This window comes from Natrix helvetica, assembly GCF_964273705.1.
Source record: "Natrix helvetica genome assembly, chromosome: 2".
NCBI classification, from domain to species: Eukaryota; Metazoa; Chordata; class Lepidosauria; order Squamata; family Natricidae; genus Natrix; species Natrix helvetica.
In genome coordinates, this window is record NC_138552.1 from 78,884,137 (window position 1) to 78,896,275 (window position 12,139).

A 12,139-nucleotide genomic window follows, 5' to 3' on the forward strand; every position below is an offset into this window, starting at 1 on the left:
AATGGAATACGAAATATAAGTCCTATTTCTATCTTAATCTTTTAAACCTGAGAATTTTTAAGAACAAAAGTTAAATGGAATTGGTTTCTTTCAATTCGGGAAACAGGAATAAATTGATTCAATGTGATCATTAAAGTCATTATAATTGAAAAGAATATGAAAAAACTCACCAAAATGAAAGCAGTAAAAGCAATATCCACTTTCTGGACAACCTGAAACAAGAAATATATTTTAAGTGTCATATAGTGTCAATTTTGAAATATAATGAGCAATTATTTATTAAGCATATGCATATCTAACTAGGTGTAGTGTAATAACCAAAGGAAAAAGAAATAACATACACATATGCATCCATAGACACACACAAGCGTATAATATTCAATGTATCCAATTTCATTTTTGACTGCACTAGCTAAGTCACATCTGGGAATCTTACTCCAATTTTCTATGGCAGCTGATTAGAAAGACTAATGGCTTTGGATTTTGGTATCTTCTGGTTCTAGGACTATACCATTTCTGGATCCCTATTCATGCCCCACAAACAATGTGCACAACCTGAGGGCCCTCCTGGACTCATAAGACCTGCAGGCAGCAACCCTGGGTAGGTCTTTGCACAACTTTATATCGTGCACCCATTGCACCTGTTTCAGGATCCAGGGCCCCTGCTCATGGCCACTCATGTCCCAATGAACTCCTGGTTAGACTATTGGAATGGGCTGCCCTTGAAGAGTGTCTGGAAATTTTAACTGTGTCAAATACAGCACCACATGCCGTTTTATGTGTTTCTCATAGAGCACAAGTTATATCTCTGTTCCAGGATCAGCATTGCACAGCTGTGTGAGCTGCATTGGTTATCAGTTTGATTCCAGGTCCAAGTCAACATGCTAGTATTAACCTTTAAAGCCCTAATGACATGGGTTATTTGAGGGACCACCGTTCTCTGACTTCACCCACCGATCCCACAGAGTAGGCATATTTCAGAAAGCATTATCTAGGGGGCTACAATTGGTCTTTCTACTGTGGCCCTTGGGCTTAGGAATCTTCTCCATTCTGAAGTAAGGATAGCTTCATTGCTTCTATGCTTCTGAAGGTCCCTCGAGATGTGGTTATGACAGCAGGCCCAGGAACACTAAGGGATAAGTAGATTAGTGACTTGGCTCCCTTACTATTAACATCCTTCCATCTAATATTCTTGTTTTAACTGTTTTAACTAAATATTTTAAAATGTTTGTTAATGATAATGATTTAAAAAAATTCTTGTTTTAGTTTTGTTGTATCATGCCCAGAATGATGACAGAGAGAAAAGAGGGGAAGGAGGAGGGAAGGAAGGGTAAAGAAGTGAAAAAAATTCTGGATAATAAAAATAGAAATAGAAGAATTGCTACATAAATAAGAATTCATTAAAATATTATGAATATAAAATTAAAATGATAATTGACAATTGCAGTTAAAACAGACTAAGGAACAGTTTGGATTAAAGAGACTTATAAATTGAAGGACTTTTTAAATCGAAATTAAACACAACAACATCAGAGAAGCAGAAGGAAGAGAATCAAGGAGTCTCCTGTGGCACAAATGGAATTAAATATTATACTGATAAAAGAGATGGGATGACATTTAATAGAGGGGATGATGGAAGGAGTATTTCCTCCAGAACTTTTAACTTCATTATTCCTCCCAGAATTTTTTTCCATACTTTCCATTAGTGTAAATTCCCATACTTCTGTGGCACTCAGCAACATTTTTTTTAACTTTGATCTAGCAGCCTCCTCTTTCTACATATCTGCTTCCCGTTTGTTGTTTTGGGAAACTAATATACCATCTGATATTTTTTCACATAGGATTTGAAATTCATTTCCCAGTCATTCCATTTTCATTCTCATCTCTTTCTCTTGTTTCCTCTTCCTTCAGATCCATTTTCTCCACATTCATTCTTGACACCGCATCATCACTCATTCAATGTCACACATTCAAAAAAACTTTTCACTTTTGTTTCCATTACCAGTTCCATAAATATTCATAATAAACAATAGGTCATTTTAGATCTATTTCTATTAATTTGCTCTTTATATGCATGCAGTCTGTTTTCTATCTTTTTTTTTTAGATAATAGAGTGAATTTGTGTTCAGAGAAGAATTTTAAAGCATGTTCATTATTGAAATCCTGAAAGAAGACATAACAATATCAGGAAGCATAAGAATCTAAAGGAATGAAATTTTCTAGTTTGCTAATCTTTGCTTATTATGTAGGCTGATGTCCAGTTCCAAATGCAGGATAAGCAACCTTTTTATGGCCTCTGAATGCCCCAGAGGGTATAAGCAGGGATGTGATGATGTGATAGAAGAGACAAAGCCATTTTATTCCGCTTTTTGCAGCTTACTTTACTCAAAACAGCTATTTTATGTCTATCAAAGACTCAGTGCATCTATTTTAAGCCTTGGGTTGTTTTTTAAAAAAAAACATTAAATATGCTGAAAATCAGCAATTTGCTACCATATTTCTCTGATATGATTGATAACCTGTCAGATGAAAAATACATTAATGGATATCTTGGACCCTGATGTCCTATCAAAGCAACAAATAGGATTTATTTATTTATAATATTTATATTACCAGTAATAGGCTGCATATCATTAGACATTGAAAGTAAGTTGCAAGGAGTCATATAAAGGTCTATTACTGAACCTGCATTAAGCCAGCAAGAGTATGTTAATGAATATGTGAAGCCATTCAGCAAAATAATTGTTATTACTATTTCCAATACAGTATTATAATATTATTATTAAGCTTAGCATATGTTGACAGTTTTGCAATTAACTGGATTTGAAAGGCAATATGATAAGGGCATTTATAGCTCTATCAGGAACACCTTAAAGGCTTAAACCAAGTTTTTTTCTTTTCCTAAGCTTGTAGGTCAACTGGGGAAGGCTTGGTGTTCTTGACAGGTACTACTGTATGCACAAATCCATGTACGCTCAACTTCATTTTACCATTCAAATCCAGATCTCTGCACAGTCCTACAAATCACTGGTTATGGACATATGCACTCTTGAAGACATAGTTCTGTTTTTAAAAGCTTCATACCCGGCTTAATAATAAATTATGCAATATATTTCATGATGTATTTTTTAAGTTTTAATATTTGAGCTGTTAAACATTTCACAGACTAACATTAAATTGTTTACTTTAAAATCTCAAATTAAATAAAGTAAACAATGTAGCTGATGTAATCAAATGCAGTAAACATAGGACTTATGATTTGACAACCATTGGGAAATGATTAAGTTTACTTGCATACTCTCCATTTATAGAAATTTGTACATTTTTTTCTAAATATAGTAAATTTTTATTCTGAATTTAGTGTGATCTTTTCAAATCTTCACGGTGGCTCAGTGGCTAAAATGGTGGGCTTGTCTATCAGAAAGGTCAGGAGTTTGAATCCCTAGTGCTGCCTAATGGACTGAGCTCCCATTACTTGTTCCAGCTTTTGCCAACCAAGCAGTTCGAAAGCTTGTAAAAAATGCAAGTAGAAAAAGAGGACCACCTTTGATGGAAAAGTAACAGTGTTCTGTGTCCTTCAGCATTTAGTCATGTCAACCACATGACCACGGAGAATCTTCGGACAACGCTGGCTCTAAGGCTTTGAAACGGAGATGAGCACTGCCCCTAGAGTCAAGAATGATTAACACATCTGTGCGAGGAGAACCTTTACATTTACCTTTGCCTTTCAAATCTAATGCATCCTAATTTGAAAACTCATTCTAATATTTTATTATTTTTCATTTTCGTGAACACACACACACACACACACACATTATATATATATATATATATATATATATATATATATATATATATATATATATATATATATATATATATATATATATATATATATATATATATATATATATATATAGTTGTATTTATGATGATAAATAAATAAAGGGAGACTAGTATAGATCCATTTCAAGCTATTTAGCTCTCATCAGCTAGCCGTACCCTTACTGGGATTTGAACCTGGGCTGTATTACATATTAGGCAGGAGTCTTAGCCACTAAGCCACAGGCTCTCCTCCTTTATCAGCTGAGCCAGGGAAATAGGTATGTATCTGTGTTACAACCCCTGGTATACCTCCCATATTTGGGCATACCAGGGGTTGTAACACAAATACATACATACACACACACACACACACACACACACACACACACACACACACACACACACACACACACACACACACACACACACATATATATATATATATATATATATATATATATATATATATATATATATTCGTAGATTTTCACGGGTGTAGGTATGCTGGTCTTGTTGTATTCGGGTCTCTTCCCGTGTAAGATTGAGATTGTCTTGGCAATGTTTCAGCGAGGTCCCACTCGCTATCTTCAGGCTGGTGTTTTCTGCTTAAAGTAGCTCCAACCACGCTTTAAGGTGAAAACACCAGCCTGAGGATGGCGAGTGAGACCTCGCCGAAACATTGGGAAAAGACCCAAATACAACAAGACCAGCATTATATATGTAGCTATGTTTGCCACCTTTAGTTTAGTTTTTTATAAAAATAATAAAGGATGACCAAAAAAACCTTCTAAAAATTCTGAAAACATGACTCTTTAAAATTCAGTTAAATTGAGCACTGTAAATAAAAATATATTTTCCTATATTTGAATATAGTTATCAAATACTTGAAAAAAATGCCTGTTTCTCATAAGCAAGGAAACATTAAACTAAATTGAACTTAACACCCCTGTATGCTTTTCCAAGGTAAAAGTAATATATTGAAGACAGTGACATGTGGTGAGGTTTATGGCTGGTGAGGCACTGACGTCATCACAATCTTTTTATTAAAATGCCTTTGTAATACAGGGGGTTTTAATAAGAGGATCCATGCTGTTTTGTCCCGTCCTTGTACATTTCGAAGGGGTGGCGGGCAAGAGCGTATCGGCGAGGACGATATGCAGTGACCACCAGTGGCCAACAACAACAAAAAAAGAGATTTGGGGGGGAGCAAGGAGCCGAGGAGTTCCTTGCTGTGTTTTCCACAAGGGAGGACAGTCCCTCCAAGGGGGGGGGGTTGAGGAGAGAGAGAGAGAGAGAGAGAGAGAGAGAGAGAGAGAGAGAGAGAGAGAGAGAGAGAGAGAGAGAGAGAGAGAGAGAGACCGATGATGATGATGACAATTAAGTATCAAAAATCTTTTGAGTTTGACAATACAATACGTTATCCAAAGTTATAAATAATCTTATTTTCAGATGTATTTTTTGCCATCTGTTATTTTCTTTTTTAAAAATCAGACTTGCTTCCAATTTGTGCCTTCTGGCAAAGTGCAGTTTTCTTGGCAAGAGATCTAGCTTGCCATTGCTTTCGTCATAGGTCTGAGAAAGTTAGTTTCTTTCTTTCTTTTTTTCTTTCCTTTCTTTCCCCCTGATTTGTTTCCCTCTCTTTTTCCTCTCTCCCTTTCTCTCCTTCCAGCTCTCTTTCATTTCTCTCTCTCTCTCTTTCTCCCCTTTTCTCTTTTATCTTAGCAAGCAAAATATCCCAGGATCACAGTGGCAGGGACAGCAACTCCTTCCGCTGTGCTGCTTAGTGCTAGACTCAGGTCAGCGCAAGCTGCGGTCCCATTCCCCTCCTTCCTGAGCCAACATGAAGGGGACCGCGGCTCGCAGTGACCTGAGTCTAGCGCTGAGGAGTCTCCTGCACAGCATGGCTCTTCTCCACAGCGCAGCAGAAGGAGTTGCTGTCCCCGCCACCATGATCCTGGGGTATTTTGCTTGCATGTGGAAGAAAGAGATGATAGAGAAAAGGGGAGAAAGAGAGAGAGATAGAGAGAAATGAAAGAGACCTGGAAGGAGAGAATGGGGGAGAGGGAAAAGAGAGGGGAACAAATTAGAGAGAGAAGGGGGAGAGGGAGAGAGAAATGAAAGGGAGCTGAAGGGAGAGAATGAGAGAGAGATAAAAGAGAGGGAAACAAATCAGCACTAAAAGCCACCCCGTCCTCCCTCCCTTCCTCTCCACAACCTTCCCCCCCGAAAGCTTTTTCCCAAATAATACCAGCAGCCATTTCATCTCCACCAAAGTAGATACACATACACACACTCACGCACGCACACCAAACAATAAAATAAAATAAAAAATCGCAGAAATGGAGAAAGGAGTGAGACCTCCAGAAGAAACAGGAAGCTGGCTCATCCTGTAAAAAGGGAAATCAATGAAGAGATGAAGGTACATCTCTGTGCTTCCCCATTAAGTAACTTAATGTGATTTAATTCTAACTATGGGAAAGTTAGAACACTGCTAACAGGTTGAGAACCAATATGTACATTTTCATTTCATAGAAAATGTGGCATAGAATCAATGAATAAAAGATTTATTTACTTGACATCTAAAAGCAGAAATACATAGAATATAGCATTACAGACTTCAAGACAAAATTACATACCAATTATTAACGTAGAACTATTCTGTCATATTGGTACTATTCTAAGTGGTTTCTTCCAGAATAAGCATTATTTGTTTTAGAATGATTAACAGTAGCAAGTGCATATTTAATAGAGAATATCAAAACAATAATTATTTGACTATGTCTAATCTTTCTACAAATGAGAGATTTTTTTTAGACATTAATTTAACATAAACCAAGTATATTCCCAAAACAACAGAGATATGGCATATCATTGACTCTCAATGTTTTCTTTCAACATAAAGACATGTAATTAAATTATGTTTTTCAGTATTAAAAGATTAAGTACTTGGGGGCACAATTAAGCAGGAAGGCTCAACTGGGATTAGTTATTTCATCACCAGGATTGGTTTTACTGTTTGCTGCAAGAAATTACATAATTTTTTAATGTAATTTGAGAATATACAATAAACCATATGCAGTACTGAACAGATGTTTCTGAAGATCTTAGTACTATTTTAAAACCACAGGTAAAATGTCTATGTTAACAAATGTTAATAAAATGTACTGAGCGTCTGAGGTAAGAAGCAGACTCGGAGTTAATGCAACCGATTTATTATTCAACTAAGCAACAAGAACAACATTTTGCGATCTGACAGCTTTTTTATATCCCCAGCTGTCAGAGCGTTAACCAATGACAACCCTTCAATTTCCCGCCTGAATGCTAACGCACCTAGTCCAATCACCTCACAACATGCGTCATTGACAGGCTTGTGCGGGACACGTAGGGACGTAATACTCCTTCTGCCCAATTAGTGCAGACATAGTCTCTTAAGTAGGCAGGTCTACGATGGCTCCTTCCAGAACGCCTCAGTTGGGCTGCAGCTGCTGGACACGGTTGTCGCTCAGGCACTTCCCCGGTTGTTGGAGTGGACGGGTCGAGGCCTCCGGAAGATTCTGCCCTCTCTGTATGTTTGGAACTTGCAGGTGAGCTATCCGTCAAGAACGAGGCAGCTTTAGATGGAAGGATAGTTAGGTCCAGGGTGCATTCCGGTTGGTATGTAGCAGGAATAGCAGGACAGGTAATAGGTGGATTTGACGGACAGGAGGATCCAGATTTATTTCACGTCACCGCAGCTGATCTACATGGTGCCACCACTAGTGCCCATCCTCCAACCGGACCCTATAAGAACATGGGCCGGTTACCTGTACAATCTGGCCTGGAACCCATTTAGGATCCCAATACAGTTTCTTGCAAATACCCCTTCCCCCAGTTTAAAAGTTCGTGTACCACTAAGTTGTGGTGGTGTGTCAGATTGGTAGGTAGGATGTAAATGGTCAAGTATGGTACACGGACGCCGGCCCATAAGAAGTTCGGCCGGACTTTCTCCCAAAATAGGGCAAGGTGTGGCATGTTGCGAGAACAATTATGTATTTAATTTCTGTTCCCATGGCCCCACTCCCAAGCAGCCTAACGCTTCCTTGGCAGATCGTACAGCTCGTTCAGCCCAGCCATTGCTAGCCGGACGGTAAGGGGCCAGTAGTGCGTGCCTAATGCCTAGACTAGCTAGAAAGGATTGAAAGGTAGCAGAGGTAAGCTGCAGGCCATTATCGGAAACTATAGTGTCCGGTATGCCATGTGTTGTAAATAAACGTTGCAATGCCCGGATTGTGGATTCTGCTGTGGTGGATTTTCATAGAACATAGTTCAACCCAATGAGAAAAGGCATCAACTACTACTAAGAAAGAGTGGCCCGAGAATGGGCCCACAAAATCTAAATGGATACGGGTCCATGGTCCTCTTGGCATGTCCCAGTTCTTTGGAGGAGTTGTCAGTAAAGCTTGCCTAGAGGTTTGGAATGGAAGGCATGCCATAACCCAGGTAGATATGTTGGCATCTAATTTGGGCCATCACACATACCCCCGAGCCAAAGCCTTCATTCTGGCTATGCCGGGGGTGACTTAAATGTAGATGGTGTAATATCGTAGTGCATAATGGGGGTGGTACCACTACTCTAGTGTCCCATAATAAACAGTCTTTAAGTTCAGAGAGCTCCATCTGTCTTTTAGAGTATGGTAGCAACTCTTCGGACAGTTCGTCAGTGGGCCAACCCCAATGAATCCTTTCCAATACTTCAGATAGAATGGGATCATTTTTTGAATGTGCTGCAATGTTGGTTGTGGACAGTGGTAGCTCCAGGGTCATCAATTAATAGTACTGTGCTTGCAAGAGCAGGGTCCTGGGTCAGAACCGGAAGCGGACAACAGCTTAACACATGACCCAATTGCTTCCCAGGTCTGTATTCCACACGGTATGAGTATGCCACGAGGAATTCAATCCACCACAACATTTGTGGTGATAGTATAGCAGGTGTAGGTTTGTCACCGGCTAAAATACCTAGAAGGGGTTTATGGTCTGTTTGTAGGAGGAACGAATGGCCATATAAATAGTGGTGGAATCGTTTGATCCCTGACACGGCCACCAAAGTCTCCTTGTCCAATTGGCTATAATTTCTTTCTGCCTTGGACAAAGAGTGGGAAAAATAAGCAATAGGAGCTTCACTGCCATTTGGGCATCTGTGGCTCAAAACCACCCCTGCACCATAAGGAGAAGCATCGGAGGCTAAGATGAGTGGCAGGGATTCATTATATTGCATTAAAACTGCAGAATATGTCAAAAGGGATTTGACAGCCGCAAATGCATGTGCTTCATGGCTGTCCCATCTCCATGACGTAGAGCTGTCAAGAAGACTATACAAAGGTTCCACGATGGAAGCCTTATGGGGTAAAAAAATAGTGTAAAAATTGAGTAAGCCCAGGAAGGCTTGCAGTTCAGCTCTATTAGTGGGAGCTGAGGCATTCTTTATGGCTTCTAATTTGGACTGCGACGGATGAATGTCCTGAGCATCAATGTGGAAGCCCAGGAATTCAACGGAGGTTAACTCCCTCTTCTTTGTGGCAACCCCTGAGATATTGGAATACTGCTATCATGTCTCCCCTAGTCCTTCTTTTCCTTAAACTCGACATACCCAGTTCCTGCAACCGTTCTTCATCTGTTTTAGTCTCCAGTCCCCTAATCATTTTTGTTGCTCTTCTCTGCACTGTTTCTAGAGTCTCCACATCTTTTCTACATCGTGGTGACCAAAACTGAATGCAGTATTCCAAGTGTGGCCTTACCAAGGCATTATAAAGTGGTGTTCACGTGATCTTGATTCTATCCTTCTGTTGATGCAGCCTAGAACTGTGTTGGCTTTTTTGGCAGCTGCTGCACACTGCTGGCTCATACTTAAATGGTTGTCCACTAGGACTCCAAGATCCCTTATCACAGTTACTACTGTTGAGCAAGGTACCACCTATACTGTACCTGTGCATTCCATTTTTGTTTCCTAAATGTAGAACCTTAACTCTTTTCACCATTGAATTTCATTTTATTAGATAGTGCTCAATGTTCACGTTTCTCAAGATCCTTCTGTATCTTAAGCCTGTCTTCTGGAGTGTTGGCTATTCCTGCCAGCTTGGTGTCATCTGCAAATTTGATGAGTTCCCCATTTATTCCCTCATCCAAATCATTTATGAAGATGTTGAAGAGTATTGGGCCCAAAACAGAGCTTTGGGGTAAATTTCGGGTTCAATTGTATTTTTTTATTTGCAGTATTTATAGACTTCCAACTCCATAAACAGCATTTATATTATTTATAAATCTAATAGAAAATAGAGTAATCATTGAAATAAATAAAAATATAAATCATGGCATTCTTTTTCAAGTAGGGGTACTGAATCCCCAGTCTATGGACTGGTACTGGGCATGGCATGCCAGAAACCATGCAAACAAGCAAAGACCCATCTGTAGGATAGACGCAGGATGCATCCACGGAAAAAAAACTGTCTCCATGGAACCGGTCCCTGGTGTCCAAAGGTTTGGAGGGGGGCACTATTAAAGCTACCATGAAAAAAAATTCTAATTATTCATAAAATATATATATAGATATAAAAATGTGGGAAAGTTTTCATTGCCTTCTCAAATGTCATTTCAATCTTCAGGGATATACTGTTCCACCAGAATGAGACATACTGAAAAACACTGGGCTCTTACTCCACCTTCTTTTCATATCCCAACTTGAGATAAACACAATAGACAGGTCAGTTCTACATTTTATTTATTTATTTATTTGATTCAATTTATCAGTCGCGCCCTCTCCGCAAAGGGACTCGGGGCGACGTACAATCAAATATAAAGGCATGTGGCATGGAGGAGGCAAATACATCAACAATTAACAATACAAAAAGTAAAAGCCACAAGTTAAAATAAATAACAATAAAATTAATACAATTAAAACAATTAAAATACCCCAAAGATTTAAATATACAGTTTAAAATTGCCAGGGAGGTTAGAAGTTCTGATTAAGCCAGGCCGGCTAGTTGGAACAGGTGGGTCTTGAGTTTCGTGCGGAAGGAGCGGAGATCCGTCGTTATCCTGATATCTGGGGGGAGGTCATTCCAGAGGGCTGGGCCCATCACAGAGAAGGCCCTACTCCTGGGTGCCGCCCTCTGGCACTGCCTAGTGGACAGCACCCAGAGGAGTCCCTCTCTGTGAGAGCGGATTGGTCGCAGGGATGTATGGGGCAGGATACGATCCCGCAAATAACTAGGTCCTGTGCCATGGAGCGCTTTAAAGATGGTGATTAACACCTTGAAGCGCACCCGGTAGACCACAGGGAGCCAGTGCAGCTCGCGCAGGAGAGGTGTTACATGGGTGAACCTCGTTTGCCCCATAATTGCCCGCGCGGCCGCATTCTGGACCAGCTGTAGTCTCCGAGTGCATTTCAAGGGAAGCCCCATGTAGAGAGCATTGCAGTAGTCCAGACGGGACGTCACCAGCGCGTGAGTGACTGTGCGAAGGGCATCCCGGTCCAATAGGGGGCGCAATTGGCGCACCAGGCGGACCTGGTGGAACGCCCCCCTCGCCACGGCTGCCACATGGTCATCCATAGACAGCCGAGCATCTAGGAGGACGCCCAAATTGCGTGCCCGCTCCACGGGGGCCAGTTGCTCGCCCCCGATGGCCAGTGATGGAGTACACTGGTTGAACCGGGGGGCCGGTAGCCACAGCCACTCCGTCTTGGAGGGGTTGAGTCTGAGTCTGTTGTCTCCCATCCAGACCCGTACGGCTTCCAAACACCGGGACATCATTTTGACGGCCTCATTGGGGTGGTTCGGGGTGGAAATGTACAGCTGCGTATTGTCAGCGTACAGATGGTATCCCACCCCGAAACCACGGATGATCTCACCCAGTGGCTTCATATATGTGTTGAACAGGAGAGGCGAGAGGACCGACCCCTGCGGCACCCCACAAGTGACCAGCCTCAGGATCGACCTCTGCTCCCCTGCCAACACACATTGCGTCCGGTCAGAGAGGTAGGAGTGGAACCACCGCAGCACGGTGCCCCCTACTCCCAACCCCTCCAGCCGGCGCAATAGGATACCATGGTCGATGGTATCAAAAGCCACTGAGAGATCTAACAGGACCAGGATAGAGGAACAGCCCCTATCTCTGGCCCTCCAGAGATCATCCACCAACGCGACCAAGGCCGTCTGTTGAAGGAAGCAATTGCGCAAATAATAGTCATTGATCCAAGAAGTGCTTTTACAGGTCATAACTAGCAGTTTGAATTATACTCAGAAGCCTACTAAAAGCCAACAATGTGTTTGCTCATAAA

General features: G+C 40.8%; 1 protein-coding gene across 4 annotated transcripts in view; it reads right to left on the minus strand.

Moving 5' to 3' along the window:
- Positions 1–12,139, minus strand: part of PTPRD (protein tyrosine phosphatase receptor type D) — a 1,361,199-nt gene that overhangs the window by 1,201,904 nt on the left and 147,156 nt on the right. For all 4 annotated transcript variants that reach the window (XM_081945773.1, XM_081945775.1, XM_081945774.1 and 1 more), the window contains exon 3: positions 171–212. The gene's annotated coding sequence lies outside the window, so the exon portion shown is untranslated. The remainder of the gene's footprint in view (positions 1–170; positions 213–12,139) is intronic.